The following is a 15,914-nucleotide window of genomic DNA, read 5'->3' as shown; positions in this document are numbered from 1 at the left end:
ATTTTCTTGCATCTTTGAAAGCATTGTTGTTCTAGAAAAGTACATCAACCCAACTTTCAGAATTACAGTCTACTCCCAACACATCAACAAACAGAAATGTCCAGATTTTTGTTATAGACAACTTAGAGAACCTAAACTATCTTTTTTCATAGTGTTTATGTTCATGTAGTTATCACCTAAAATGTAGTTTCAGACTCATCTGCTAGTGTTCATGGAGAATGATATCAGAAATGAAATCATATCTCATACTTCCCTCCTGTCTCCTATTCTTTCACTGCTCCTCCTTCATTTCACTCGTATATACGTCTAAGACCAGTAAGTAGAGAACTCAAACTGTGCACCTACACGTGGTCAAGTTATTACAGATACAAAGGTTTGTTTGGTTTTGTACAACTATATATGCACAATACTGCAATACGTAATTTAATAACCTTCACAAACAAAACCTGCCTTCCAGTAAGTGAATTAGCTAGAATAAAGCATAAGCAAGCATCAATAATGCCTGCTATTAAAAAAAAAAATAAAAAATAAAAAAACAAGGCCTCATAAAGTCCATTATGCAAAAACTCTTTAGTTAAAACTTCACGCGAGCACATTTTTCCCTGGGTTTGATTAATAAAAACATCTAAACATTCAGAACAGAAATGAAGGAGTTTCATCTGGCATGATGTCTGTATTACCAAATTCCACGTGGCTTCCAGTTGATACCACAGACTTGGCCAGGATTTACTCAAAACTCAATCCTCATCCACCAAAAGGTAGATAAAAACCTGTGAACTTTTTAATGGTTTCTCCATAGAATAATTACATCTATTTTCTGGTTTTTCTTTCTGCAACAATCTGAACTCCTATCCAGACAAATCTTCTCCTGTTTAACCTGAAGGAAGAATTCACAGTTGGACATCCATATTCAAGAGGTTTTCTCTATCCTGCATTTTAGGAGGCAACTGCTTTGCTGTGGATACTTTTTCTGATCTTGGAAAATTTAGAGGTATGAAAAACACTAAATCCAGTTTAGCTGAATCTTCACATCTCCACATTCAGGTGCGGCTCTAAAGAAAATACACGCGTGAAGACAGTTTCAAGTTGGAAGGCTTTGTATTTTTTCAAACTGTAGCTTAATTTTATGGCACAATTTCAAGGCATTATCCAGACATCTGTATTTTCTTAACCATTTGACCAGTCTTCCTATTAAAAAGCCAGTACAGTTGGAGTTGCTCTGAGCAACAAATTCTCCTCCAATTGTAGCTGTACTACCAGAACATCAAGCAACTGCTCCCTTCAGCTCTTTCAGAAGCAAGCTTTGGTCCTTACAGTTTTAATGAGAAAACTCAAGCCACAATACAAAAATGAGAACCCTTTGGTAATGTAACCACCCTACATTCTGCTCTGTGCCCAATATCCTCACCCAGCCACAGAGGCACAGCAGAAAAAGAAAATCTGTTGAACTTCTCCAGATGTCAGCTACAACACTGTGTCATTTTGGACTTTCTTCTCAAAGAATCACTCTACTTGGCTTCTTTCATAGGGTCTGCATTTCTTTTCTTTGGGGAGGGGCACATGCAGGAAAGATATTTGGGCATGGAAAATAGCTGTGGGCATGAACAACGGAGAAATAGCATCCATAAACTGAAATGAAGTCTTTCAATTTGTGGAAACAGCTGGAAGGAGGAATGAAACTTATGAATAACGTAGCTGAAAACAGACTCCGTTGACAAAGAGTTCTTTTGGATACTAACTATGGCTACAATTCTGCATGACAGTACTTCAGCCTACAAGTGAGAAGAATTATGCACAATAATGTATTCAGTGTTTTCTATTTCGGTTTGCTAAAATTATTCATCTCACCCTTTCTCTACATATAATTTTTAGAGAAGAGAGCTTTTTCTGCATTTCATGTACTTAAGTGCTGTGCAGGTGCTAGAACAAGCACTCATTTTCAATGCTATGTAAGAGGTGCAAAGATGCTCCCCAATAGAAAAGAGAGAAAAATGGCCCTTTGAAGACATTGACTGGCTGATATACACAGCACAGAATCTGTGTGTTCACTGTTCAAAGTCAGTTTCGCAAAGCACCAAATGGACTTTGTTGTCAGGAACCTCACTAAGGACAGATTAACAACCCAGAAGTAAAGCAGCTCTGCATCAAGGGAATGCATAGAGGCACATAACTGCCTTCAGGTGAAGCAGAGCCATGTTCCTACTTGTTCCAGCCCTTCACTCCTGCTTTGATCTCCTCCTCACTCCTGTGCTTTGGTGTATAGCACATCTCCTGTCAAAACAAAACTGACTTCCAAACTTGGCTCATCCAGGCAACTCCCAAACACTATCTTTGTACATTTCTCAGAAACATGACAGAAGTCTTATCCTCTATGCCCTCAAAGAGTCTGTGTACTTCAGAGCTTAAGTATCACTGAAAGTCAATAGTTCACAACCGCATGAATCATTTAGGTGCTTTTCAAAAGATGAATCACCCTCAGTACAGCTGATATAAAGTGCTTAATCTGCTAAATTAGTGAATTATCTGCTTTAACCAGACAATACATTCAATGTAGAAGTATCAAAATAGGCAGTAAGCCTAGGATGTACATGCACCTTTAATGGAATATCCACTCAGCTTCCCACTTCTCAATATTTGTCATTCACTCCTACCTCACAGAAAGTTTTCAGGCATCAAGAAGGAAATGCACTTCTTACAAGGGACAACAGGGTTACTTCTAATGCATGTAATTTAATACATGCATCTTTTCTGAAAAATCACACAACTGAATGTCCAAAGAGAAGAGATGGGAAACGAGGAGGCAAAAGTCCACATGAGGAAACACCTAAGCAACTTCTTAAAATGTAATAGAAAAGTCTTCCAAAGCACTGTCAACAAGGTACTTTACCCATGCTAAGGACAGCACATTTATTTCAATCAAAACTTTTCTTCTTCTCATGGAAGAAATAAAAGCTATTTGCCAGCTAAATCTTTTCTTTCAAAGCTACTCTGCTGCAGCCAAGCCCTATTACTCATTCAGCTGTTAGACAAGATCTCTTTAGTGTCAGTGGGTCAAACAGCAGATTTAACACAGCAATCTGTCTGAAAACTTCAGTGGTAAGGTCAGTGGCAAACCAAGGTAAAGAGCTTTATGCAGTTCTAGTTTAGTAGGAAGCTTTATTTCACATAAAACAAAGAAGTCTATAAACTTTTACTTATTTTATCTACTACTATATACTGCAAACAACAACAACAAATCACAGGAGCTGGAGAAGAACTTGAACACTGAATGAAGAGATCCAAGGTTCTCTTCAAATTGACCGAGCAATTTGTGACTTTATCTTAGCCCATAAGTGGTATTTTAATGCACACCCTCATTCAGGGCCACATAGAGATGAATAGTTCCATGCAAAGATGAAGAAAGCAAGGAAGGTGAGCTAGGGTCTAGCTAAGGATACATTGTGAATGGATTAGAGAGTTGGCTGTAGAAACATCAGCATGTCTGCATCATGTAGATGTAAAAGATAGACTGGTAGCTCATCATGTTTACAGTCTGAAGGACATGACAGAGAATTTGACACTGATAGTCTAAACCAAGCTCCAATTTCCTGCACAGATATCTTCAAAAGTTCATCAGCACTTTGAGTCTCAGTTGCTTCACGTTGTACCTCTCATCAAAGTCCCGAGTAATCCACTAGAGCATGTGCAAAATGGGGAATTTTTAGGGCTGAGGAGATAAAAACTGAAGTTCTCTTTGAGCACTAAAAACAGGAAAAAAAAAAAAAAGAAAACAAAAACCTATGGCACTCATTTCTCAGAAAGCAAACAGACTCCTAAGCACAAGTGTCAGAAGAAGACAACGTATGGTTAAACATTTTGTTTGGAAAATAGGAGTCTAAGTCAAAAGTCAGTGTTTATGAACAGAACAGGATAAAATAGAAATATTTACATCGGTATTTTAGGAAACTAGAAAACAAAATGTATGGACAGATAATTGTTTCATCTAATGATTTGGAAGTAAAAGAATTTTAAAATACCACAACTAATTTATTTGACCAAGATTCCTAATCTCTGTTTTAAAAGAACATTCTTGTTCTTTTAAAAGAGTTTCCAATCATGTTGATTTTCATGATTTATCCAAATTGCGTAGCAATATTCAGAGTGAAAAAAACAAACATTTGCAACATCTTTTTGCTCATTGCTATCTGCACATATCTTTACCAGTGAAGGCTATTAAGCGAACTTGAACTGAAGTTGAAAAAAAACCCACAAAATTTGTCACAGTCAAAAGTTGAAAGGGAAGGGTGTAAGTGATCCTTCTTCATAGGAAACAAGGGACTCAAAGGATCTGCCAGTGCAGTAAATGTAGCTTGTTCCATCATTTCACAGAATCCCTAGTTCTTGCAGCAACGTTGTTTTCAGTCTAAATTGTTGTTTGCTTGTTTTCTGATTCTTGTCACTCTCATTTTCTTCAGGGTTTTTTTATAGTGAGATATCATTTTGAGTTGGTTCTGAAGAATCAGTTCCTGATGGTTGTTGTGTCCCTAACTTCTGGAAACTCCAGACCTTGCCTCAGCTTTTAGTCCAAACTCTGTATGCTGTTATTTAGAGAATAAGTTCATTAATTCAAAGAATAAGTTTTAGATTTAAGATTGCGACTCACCAGAAAGAATGAAGACAGACAAAAATACCCTTAAAAACACAATTTATGTTTTCCCAGCCAGCTACAGTAGTTCCTCATCCTTAAATGTTTGTGAGAAAGAAAAAAACCAAAAAACTTGCCAGTTAACAGATGTAAAAAATCACACCTCAAAATTTTTGTCTAAGCTTTTCTTTTCTGTTTGGTGTTTTGCACACTGTTTTTGTCTCTGTCAATATTATAACACAATCTATCTGAGAATAAACAGTTGTAGGCAGAAGGAGAAACCACAGTATGGTAACTGACAGCAGGTTTTGGCTACTTCTTCTTAAAGCATTTATTTTTCCCAGCTGCTATTTATCTGCTCAGGGGCTAGAAAGTTCACATATCAGTCCAAGGCTCCCAGTTTCCTAACACATGCTACCTAAGCATCTTCTATTTTGTTTGTTTCTTGAATAACTAAGACATTACTGTATTCCAGCTTTGCCATCTGAATGGAAGCAATAAAAACTGGTACTTACTACAGATTGTGTCTTCCATTTAAGCTTCTGATGAGATGATAACAAGCAACATACAGGGCGGTGAGGCTGCCTAGTGGAGTTCTACCTGTCTGACAGGTGAAAGAGCTGAGGCACAGCTGATCACCTCAGAACAAGACATGAACAGTGAGAAATGGAGGTAAAGCAGAAACACTACTGTGACTCCTCTGAGCATGAGCGAGTTCTCCTTCAACTAAGTATAGAGCCATTTTTAATACATGCGTTTCAGGAAACAGTTATTAACCTGCTTCTTTACAAAACCAAAATGTTTTTCTCATGGAATATACTCTACAGCCATCTGCAGCATAACAGACTTTACATTTGAATAATCTTAAAAGTGGAAGAATGAAAGCTTTTAAAACACGTATCCTTGTCGATGTTGGAAATAGCACAAATCCAAGCTAGAGACTAATGCTGAAATACAGCCCAGGGGCTGCAGTTCCATTCATAAACTCTTCCACTCAAACACAGGTCTGGAATAAATTTTATCCTCATGTTCAACCAGAGAGCCACAATTTATTATAGTGCAGCACTTTTCAGTTTCAAAGTTATATCCCTAGTATTTTTCCCTGTCAAGACCAATGGAGACTAGCAGGCTTCTCAGCCATGATCATCCACAGTGAAAATACACAGCAGAATCCAACTGCACAGACACAAAGAAGCAAGTCCAGTTATGTACCGCAGGACTAAAATGAAAGGAAACCTACTGTGTGTACACAGTTCCAACCATTTAAGCTGGAAAGGCATCAGAGAAGTTCTTCTGCTAGCAACAGTAGAAGTGGGCATTGGATCTCAACTGTACTTCAGCTCTGCTTGTAGCTCACCATGACTGTCTATGCAGCACACAAGCTCTCTTACTCCTGTGTAGTATGACAGTAATGCTCCCTGACAACTCCAAAACCCAGAATAAATAACCAGTGCTCTCTCCCCAACAAGTTTTGCAGCTGAGATATGCCACAAAGATACCAGATCACTTACACAAGAGAAATTTTTAGACCCTCTGGGAGGACCCACTCTGATGTCCAACTTCAAGAGAAATCAGCATCCAACTGCATTGGTCGGTATAATAGTTTCAACCTATAGATTCACTGCTTTTTGCAGTATTTGTCTCCATTTTTCTACATGGTGACTTCAAATATTTCTCTAGTAAAAACAAAACACCAAAAATTGCAAGAGATCTGACAATATTTTAACCAATATGTCTCTGCATTCAGTAAGATAGGAAGAAGTATATGATGCCAGGATGGGGGGGAGGAGGAAGGGAGGAAAGAGGCCAAAGCCTCTAAAATCAACTAACTTAGTAATAGTTTCAGCCCATGAAGTTCAACCTGTTCCATTAATGACTTAAAAGCATGCATTTTGTCCAGTGAAAAACCACCACGGCTACATCTCCTTAACATAGCGTTGTTATGTTCTACTGACTTGGTCATCCAATTATACATACAGTAAATCATAGAATGGCTCGGGTTGAAAAGGACCACAATGATCATCTGCTTTGTGCAGGTCGCCAACCACCAGACCAGGCTGCCCAGAGCCACATCCAGCCTGGCCTTGAATGCCTCCAGGGATGGGGCATCCACAGCCTCCTTGGGCAACCTGTCTAGGTTGGGCAAATCAATCTAGATCCCTTCAAGTTGCACAACTCTACCTAGTTGACACTGGACAACTGTTTTAAAGGATGGCTGACAATTCTGCCCTGCTTTATTTGTCGCTAAGGTAAATAAATAAATGTATACATAAATACATAAATAAATAAATAAATTCAATGCTTTTAACTTAACTAAAGATCATGGCAACTATAATGCCATCAGAAAGAGCTTTACCCTCTATTTCAGAAAGCAGTGTGCCAAAAGAACTTTTGTGCATTTTCAGCCACCTATTTCCTATTGCTTCTACAAAAGCTTCTGTTAAGACAGCCAAAATTCATTTCTATGAATCATCAGTTGAGCGAGATCAAACTACTCAATTATTTTTAAAAGGCAAGCCTTTCCTTTTCTCATCTTGTCATAGCCACGCACATCAATTTCCCTCCAGATCATTTGTTTTCACATATTTCCCAAAGCTGGAAATAGGGGCAATTTATTTCCCATCTACTAACAGCCTTCCGATACAGAACAGAACTGAATGCACTATACTGAACATCCACTTGGATATATCCACCTTCTTTTTTACCGAGAGAGAAAGAAAAAGAAGTCTGTATAGCCACTTAAATGGAGACTCGGTTTTCTTACACCTGACCTGCTGTTTTGCATACATCATAGATCTATTGTCTGGAGAATATCCTCTATGAAGAAAAGCTGAGAATGTTGGGGCTGTCAAACCTAGGGAAGAGCAATCTCCACAGAGACCTCATAGCAGCCTTACAGTAATTAAAGGAGTCCTACAGGTAAGGGATTCTTTATTGGAGAGTGTAGTGATAGGACAAGGGGGAACAGCTTTGAATTTACAAAAGGATAGGTTTAAGTTAGACATAAGGAAGAAATTATTCATCGTGAGAGTGGTGAGGTACTGGATCAGGCTGACAGAAGCTGTGGATGTTCCATTCCCAGAAATGTTCAAGGTCAGGTTGGATGGGGCTTCAGGCAACCTGATCTAGTGGGAGATGTCCCTGTCCATGGCAGGAAAGTTGGAATTGATTGGTGTTTAAAGTCCCTTCCAATCCAAATCATTCTCTGAGGCCCTTCTTATTATTTTATTTTTTACTGTTATTTTTATCAGATTATCTAATTTATTCAGTTACTATCTTCCTTTTCTCTTCCCTGCTGAAGGATATCCAACATTTATATTGGAAATCATTCTAGATTTCAAAATTGGTTATAAAAAGATTTTTTAAAGTCTACTATTCTTTTTATATGATTTGTCATATCACGTACTAATAGATGACCTACAGATAACACAGTTGCATACTGCTTCATCTTGTAGCATTCAGAGAGGAATTTGGAAGGGGAAGATCATAGGATAAATATAAATAAAACTCTCCTGCAGTCACCCTTACAAAACAAACAAAAACCAACCAGCAACAGAAAAAGTTTCAACCCTGGCCAATATACCTATGCAAACTCCACATCTCCTCTGCAAAAAGTCAGTTAAATTCAAAGGTGTCCTGTTGTCGTCAGAAACCAAGGCTTCCACTCATTTTCCCCAAGGGCTCAGTCTGACCTTCAACATTTCCTTGGTTGCTAAAACAATGAATAAAACTTCTTAACAAATGATGAAAGGTATTTGTTCATCACTGGCTCAGTCACACACACAGCAAATTACAGAGGAATGCAACCAGTCCCAACTGGCTGGTTCATACACAAAGAACAGAACCAGTCAATAACAAAGATCAGGAACAATAATTTTCTTATCCATATGGTTTCCTGACTAGGGCCAGCAAGGGATTTGCTAGAGGATTTGCTGATAAAAGACAGCTCTATCATATTTGTCAGACCTGAGGCTGCCACAGAAACATAACTGATATGGTAGACATTAATAAGCCACTGTCATTAGGGCAATCTGTCCAAGCTGATGAATTTGCCACTCCTGTTTTCTGGTGGCAGCAGCTAAACAGTCAAGCAGGCTCTTAGTTTCTCCCAGCCACTGCAACAGTCCTGAACCACTTCATTTTGGGAACACTATGTGTCTGTGTTTCCAAAAATATACATATATATTTTACAGAATTCCCTGTTTGCAAGGATGTGATTGTTTTTCTTGCTTTTAAATCAGATTGTAAGCAAGTGTGGAAATCATAGAATTACAGAATGACTACAGTCAAATAAGACCTCCAAGATCATCTAGTACTATCACCAATATTCCCCACTAAACCACATCCCTCAGTACAACATCTAAATGTTTTTTGAATGCCTCCAAGGACAGTGATTCCACCACCTCCCTGGGCAGCCCATTCCAATGCCTGACCACTCTCCAGGACAAGTATTTCCTAACATCCAATCTGAATCTTCCCTGGCACAATTTGAGGCCATTCCCTCTCATCCTATTTCTAGCTACACAGGAGAAGTGGCTGACCACCACTTCACCACAACCTCCTTTCAGGCTGTTGTAGAGAAAGATAAGTTCTCCCCTGAGCCTCTTCTTCTCCAGACTAAGCAATCCCAGTTCTTTCAGGTGCTCCTCATAAGACTTATGCTCAAGACCCCTCACAGCTTCATTGTCCTTCTCTGAGCATGCTCCAGGGTTCAATGTCTTTCTTGCAGTGAGGGATCATAAAAATTTTCATCAGATGAAGAACAACGAATCTATCCTTTTGTTCTGGATTTCAGGACATCACACAGCCTGGCCAGAGCAACAACACCTGAATCCTCCAGATAAATGACCACTTCATAATCCATCTGCCATACACAAGATGCATGGATTTGCCAGAAAAATTATGGAAGCCTTCAGCATAACTCTCTGGCTTCATCTTCCTCTCCCTGAAGATCTGGCCTTACTTGTACAATAGATACATACACACACACTAACAGAGCTATCAGCTGCGCAAGAACTGTGCTGGGCTCTGCCAACAAGATGCTGCAGATTGCAATCTCAGGATGCCCCCAGACGCTCTGTTCTTCCCAGATGCTCATAAATCCCCAGAAAAATGCGCTCTGCTTTTGTACCGCATAGCACTGATTTGTGTTTACATTTGTTTTCTACTGTCCACGCATGTCAGCCAATACTAAATAAAACACAGCAGGGACCCTGGCTCTTGATGCATCTGAGCAGAAAACTGGATAATACCTCCATAGCAGAGGAAAGCAAATTTTAATACAAATGCCAAATTTGACAGTGTATTACACTATTCACTGCACCTGGCACAGAAGAGATTATACTTGCTGATGGGGTCCTGTACACAATCAGCTGGTAGAGCAATCCCCTCACAACACGCAGCTCCAAGTGTGTAGACTTAAAGCAATTCAAATCACATTAGGTTTCAGCATCTGTCTCCAAACAGTCTTTGCATGCAACAAATCTCTTTTTCAGAGGGAGTTCAGTTATAAGAGGAACCTGGACTCAATTGCTGGCTAGAAAGAAAAAAGGCCCCACTGTCAGTGTTACCGTTTCAAACACTTCCATGATCCCAAGGAACAAAGTGATCAGGAGAAAGGCAGAGTCAGTACACAGTGATAGGGTCTGCAAGGACATCAGCTGCAAAGCCATTTCAGGAGCACCTCCATGCCATGACAGCTCTGGCCTAGTTCACAGGAGAAGAGTTTCTGCCCAGGGCATCACCAGATCACTCCCACAGACACAAGTTCTCTACCCTGAAAAACACGCAGTCTCCTCCCAGCCCACAGCAACTTGGGGAACAGTTCAACCTTTTCACCTTTTGCAATTCCCGTCTCACAGAGCATCACGAGCAGAGGCAGACAGAACAGTTCCAGGACAGTGTCAGATCAGAGGCACATTGCTGTTGGAGAGGGAAGATCTGCACAGATCACCTCTAGCAGATCCAGGGACAGGAGTGACTCTCTTTCCCTGCCTAAGCCTCAGGTCAGGGAAAGAGCCTCTAGCAGGAGCTGTGCTTCCCATGCTGGGGAGCAGTGTCTTGCTTACAGGCAGCATTACAAGGACAGTGCTTTCCACGGGAAATTAAAGGGTTGGCCAGACAGCTGCTTGTGCATGTCCAGGGGGTGAAACCGCTCCTCTTGCAACCTACTGTAATGTGCTGTTACTAATAAAAGAGTTGCACTGAAAAAACAGTGTTTGCCCTTTGGATTTCATATGTTCCCAAAAGCCAATCTGCTGCCCCAAGCAAGAGCATAGGAGGGTCAGTGCAATGGTGAAATCCAATCTGATGCACAACAGAATTTCTAATCCAGATAATCAGCTGATTAAACAAAGCATATTCAGCATCCAAAAATGCTTTTCCACTCTTCCCTCTGAAGCCAACGAGACTTTTTTCAAAAGCAAGCACTATAACAAGTCACCTGGAAATACTTCGAGGCAAGCTTCTGAGGGCCAAATTGTGATGATACATCCCCATTGCAATGACAACATCCCAGGACACCCCAGGGAGCTCCTTGGGAAATGCTAGGTGAAGAGTACAGGAGACTGAGCTATGCAGCTTGTCACCTAACCCAGCACAAGTTTGGACATGTTGACAGCAGGGCCATTTGAAGATGTTTTTGTGCCTACAAATCTTTTGGATAAACATGATTGTGTTCTACATCAGATTTTCTGTGTAACTTCAGTCAGTTTTCTTGGCTTGCCACTCTTGATAACTCATCCATAAAACAGCTCTCTCTGGAATACTCTATTCAAATTTATCAGCAGTTAGCTATTCTCCTTCTAAAATTAATAATAGATGGTCTACATGAGCCTGTGTGAGACCGAAACATGTGAACATCAATTGTGCAACTGCACAATGTTTCCATACTGCTGCAGCTTTCAAATTGCTTTTTGCACTCTACTAAGGAGGTATGAAAGAGCACTGTAGGGAACACATTTTTTACTGTCAGAAATGTCCAACTGTCCCCAGCATGTCCCTACTGTGGTAAATGTTTAGTGATGTCTTTCAGCTTTCAAGCATGTTTCAAGGCAGGGAAGGGTGTTCTGGCCATATGCTAACAGGCTCAGCTGGACCAGGAGCTCAGGATAATTTGATGGCTTGTACCCTTTGGATGCCAGCTGAACAAGGGATGCCAAATTGAGCTCTTGCCATTGGCAGAAGTTCTCGCCTCTGATTCATCATCTTGTCAAACTGCAACAGGATGGGGGGAAAGACAAAAACAAAACGAAAAAAGCTCTTCAGGAGGGGAACTCTATCTCTGACTGAATGGAGAAATGGGACTCCTTTGAACAGCCCTTTTGTACGGCAGTTCGTCTCCCAGCAGGCAGAGAGGATTAATGCTATGAACATTGAACTCAGAATGAGAGCTGCCACTGGAGTACAGCCATCTGTGCAACACTCCACTAGCTGCTGTTGTTGTCACGTGAAACTGAGGAAAAACTGGGAAGCGCATTTGCAAATCCTGCAGCAGGAACAAAAAGAGCACCTGCCTCTCCCAGGTCTGCTGGCAGCTCGTACCATCAGGGGACTCTGCCTCCACCAGCAGAAGGTTAACTTTCAGCCTGAAAAATAAAGAAAAGCGCCTCTCAGGCTTTTAAGAGAAAGAAGTTTAAACCCCAGACCGGAAGCCTTAATTATGAAGGATTTGTGTGAAAGTCGCCAGATCTCTCCCTGCTCTGTGATCAGGGCTGCGCCAAGGGTCTGCTTTGTGTCTCACTAGCAACTGTGTTAAGTTCAGCAGAGCAACTAGGTCAAAGATGCAAAGGCAGAACAGAGATCAGTGATTAGCCCTAATGAGCCCCTGGGCTGCAGAATGACAATGCATTCATTTCAAGGTTCTTGTTGCAACTAAAGGTATCACACTTGCATCCAGTGTGTGCTGCTCAGAATACATCATTTTGCATTTCACATTTTATGCCGTAGAAAGTCTCTTCATGTCACCATGAAATGAAGACAGCAGATGAGAGGAAACAGCGAGAACTGTTGTTCTCACTGGGAGAACTGAAAGTAGCTTGCAGAAAATGAAGGAAAGATTAGAACATCCCAGGAGCAGCCCTTCTAAATATGCAGCCCTATTGCTCTCAGTCAGCCAATTCTGTCTACTGCAAGCATGAGGTTACAGAGAATACTGATCTTGTTCAAGAATGTACAGGTACATTTGTGCACAAATGTAACACCAGGCTTTCTGAAGTTCGCCCAACCTTCAAAGAAAACAGCAGAAACAAAGACAATTATTTTGTTTTTCTTAGTGTCTTAGACTTCCTCTAAGACGAGAAAGTGAAAACACAGAGAGTCAGTCCTAGGCTTCCAGCTAGCTTTACCTCATTCAGAATCAGTTTGTTTCCAGCTGATAAAGACAACACAGCAATTCACCTGGAGCCCACTATGACTGATAACAGGCAAATGTCTCCTGTCAGCCTATGGATAGGGGGAGCATAAGCAGTTGCACAAAGGATGATCTTATGCAAGATAAGAACATTCAGTTCAAACATTACAATATAAATATATCACAATACAAAAATTACTAGACAGATTGATAATCAAGGAGAGGGGGGAAAAAACATTTCTACCACATCCTTCTACTGTCCAGCCAAATGCAAAAGTGACAAGACACAGCTGATCTTATCAAAAATTACACACCAACCCTGGGCCACTGACTATCCAATGACACAGTGGGCATGGAGCCACTGTCAGCAAAGCAGTGGATGCTTGGCACCAGCAAGGAGTTCTATGTCAAGAGCACAGGATAAAACATCTCTCTTCAGGATACAACTCTAATACATGCAAATTTCATCTGGAAACACTCAGAACATTAGGACATACGAAAATTATATTAAAGTGCCGTGAAAATGATGCCTTGTAAGAAACACCAAGTAACAGCTAAATACTGCAACACAGGCCATTATGAGAAAGACCACTCTGCCAGAAACACTGGGACAAAATTCACTGTGCTTCCCACTGCATCACTCAACAGAAAAGGCAGACTCCAAAAAAGCAGCTGCTGCCTTTGGGATGCCCAACTTGCAACACCAGGCAGAGATCTCTCAGGTGTTTCAAACTGTTCATTTGTAAAACATAAGCACTTGAAAGCTGTGGTTTAGATTTTGAAAATAGTGTTCAGCCTCAGAAATTTCAGGTACTAATAATATTTTTTCCACAAACAAGCCTTAAATTTAAGTAATTCTCATATATCAGCTATTACATTTATATTCAAGAATGGCACAAGAATTTTTTGTTAAAGCACTCTCAACATTCAAACAGATGAAAAAATCAGTAATTTTTCAATAGTTTAACCAGGCTATTAATTGATATTTACTAAGAGCAGTATTTATTTACAGCATCATGACGGTCAAATCTGGTGGGAAAAGAGGACCCAAAAAATGCTAAGCTATACCAACAAGCCATGATTTCACAGAAGACAGCTGCCAGTTCTATATCTGCACTGTAGAAAGATTGCCTTCTTCTCCCTCACGTGTACTCTACTGAGAGATCACAGTAATAGCAGTGTTTTCCCATTAATGCCTTCCCAGAAATCCTCCTTTGAAGCACAGCTGATACCTAAAAAAGGGTGGCTACTTAATAAAGGAGCTCTTTGCACTCACACGCTCAGAAATAATGGTGGAGAGGAGAGGTGGAATAGGTGTCCATTCATTGCACTTTCCCCCCCTCTAGAAGGATGGCAGCAGAAGGCAGAAATAAGCATCATCGTTATCTCCAGCACGCGTTAGCAGCCACACGGAAGCCAGTCAGCAGTGTCCGACATTGTTTGGTGGAATACAAAAGACTCTCTGTTTGGAAAGTTCAGGAAAGAAAACGGAGAGTCTGTGGCTTGGTCCTACAGTCAAAAGGCTGAAACAGAGGCAGAGAAGTTCTCAAGCAGAGGCTGATCTGAAGCCCTTTGAAGTTGATGGGAAAAGTCCCATGGACTCCAGCACACTTTGAATCACATCTGAAGTGCACAGAAGGGTGCAAAGCGACAGAAAAGGAGAACCAAACATCTGCTAGAGGAGAGGGTTTTAAATAATGTAGGAGTGACCTAACCTCTTCACTGTTATTGGTATGGTGTATTTTTTGTGATGTTCAAGAAAGTAGAACTTTATTGATTTTCTAAGTCTTTTCATTAGGACATAGCAGTGGCACACACATATTAATCATTATTTTTCACTTAAAACACTATGCATGCTGCTCTAATATTTACCAAGGACTACAGCATTTAACAAACATCTCTGAGGAAAGGGGGGAAAAAGCTTCTTTCAAGTGTTGCACTTTAATTAATGTTTTCTACTTTACTTTACCCCCAGCCACTCCCAAAAGGACTAGTTGAAAACCACAAAAAACACAATCCAGGACCGAAAACCTTATTAAGAACAATGCTGCCAGCATCATCTATTCAGAAGCAGCAGATTGAGACAGAGCCCAAACCAGAAGCAGCACATTCTCAAAACAAATGCTAGGGGATCCCAAGAGCGCAGAGATCCTAAATCCTCTTTTCAGTTAAGATACAATTAATTTTTTCATTAGAGAAGAACATAGCATCATCCGAGAAAAAAAAAGTATGCCGAATTCTGTAACACTTCCATAATTACTTTCTTGCATATATCTGTAATTTGTTGCAATGGTTTTTTGGTGTTTTGTGGGTCCTGATAATATTTTCTGGGAATCAATTTGTTAGAAACTTTTTCTTGAACGCTTCTTGCAGCCTTTGCATAAGATTCAACAAAGAGCCAAAGCTTCTCTTTTTTTTCCCTCCCAAAAAAATGCAGGATGTTTCCTCTTTTCCTGGCTAATAGAATCCAACTGTTGCTGCATGACATCATTCCCCAGAGTTAGGGAATCCAAGCTAGCACAGACACTCGGCTGGGAGTAAACACCACAGAGGGGGAAACAAAAGCACTTTAAAACTGAAGGAAGTAACATTAAAAAAGCAGTTTTTGTTACCTGAAATTTGGAGCATTTCCCTTTCCACTCCATTCTCAGATTTGTATTTCCCAGACAAAACTCTGCCTTATTATGTGAAGCAATCAGCAAAACCGGTCGCTGAACGCCTAATACCTGCTGTGCTTCCCAGAACTCCTTCATATGACCTTTCGCAGCACTGATTCCAGCTAAAATGATTGCAAAGAACACAGACTGGCCAGGCCAGTTGTCATGGAGATCTCTCTCTCTCCTTTTTCATACACACGCGTGCGCACACAGATTTAAACAATTCTGGGAGACATCCACAAAACAGCATGCCTTTTCATCAGCTAAGTTTGCGAAGCATTCC

The 15,914-nt window shown here is 40.4% G+C and overlaps 1 protein-coding gene across 2 annotated transcripts in view; it reads right to left on the bottom strand.

Annotated features, from left to right (window-relative positions):
• Window positions 1-15,914, bottom strand: part of DENND2B (DENN domain containing 2B) — a 154,494-nt gene that overhangs the window by 101,327 nt on the left and 37,253 nt on the right. Inside the window, exon 1 of one of the 2 annotated variants that reach the window (XM_042814787.1) lies at window positions 15,587-15,763. The exons of the other annotated variant lie outside the window; for it this stretch is intronic. The gene's annotated coding sequence lies outside the window, so the exon portion shown is untranslated. Of the gene's footprint in view, window positions 1-15,586; window positions 15,764-15,914 lie in introns of those variants that run through there. 2 annotated transcript variants of the gene reach the window in all.

This window comes from Centrocercus urophasianus, unplaced genomic scaffold, assembly GCF_019232065.1.
Source record: "Centrocercus urophasianus isolate 14NV4802_14NV808 unplaced genomic scaffold, USGS_Curo_1.0 seq_14, whole genome shotgun sequence".
Lineage (NCBI taxonomy): Eukaryota > Metazoa > Chordata > Aves > Galliformes > Phasianidae > Centrocercus > Centrocercus urophasianus.
The sequence above is the reverse complement of the archived record's forward strand: the minus strand, read 5'-3'. Positions and strand labels throughout refer to the sequence as shown.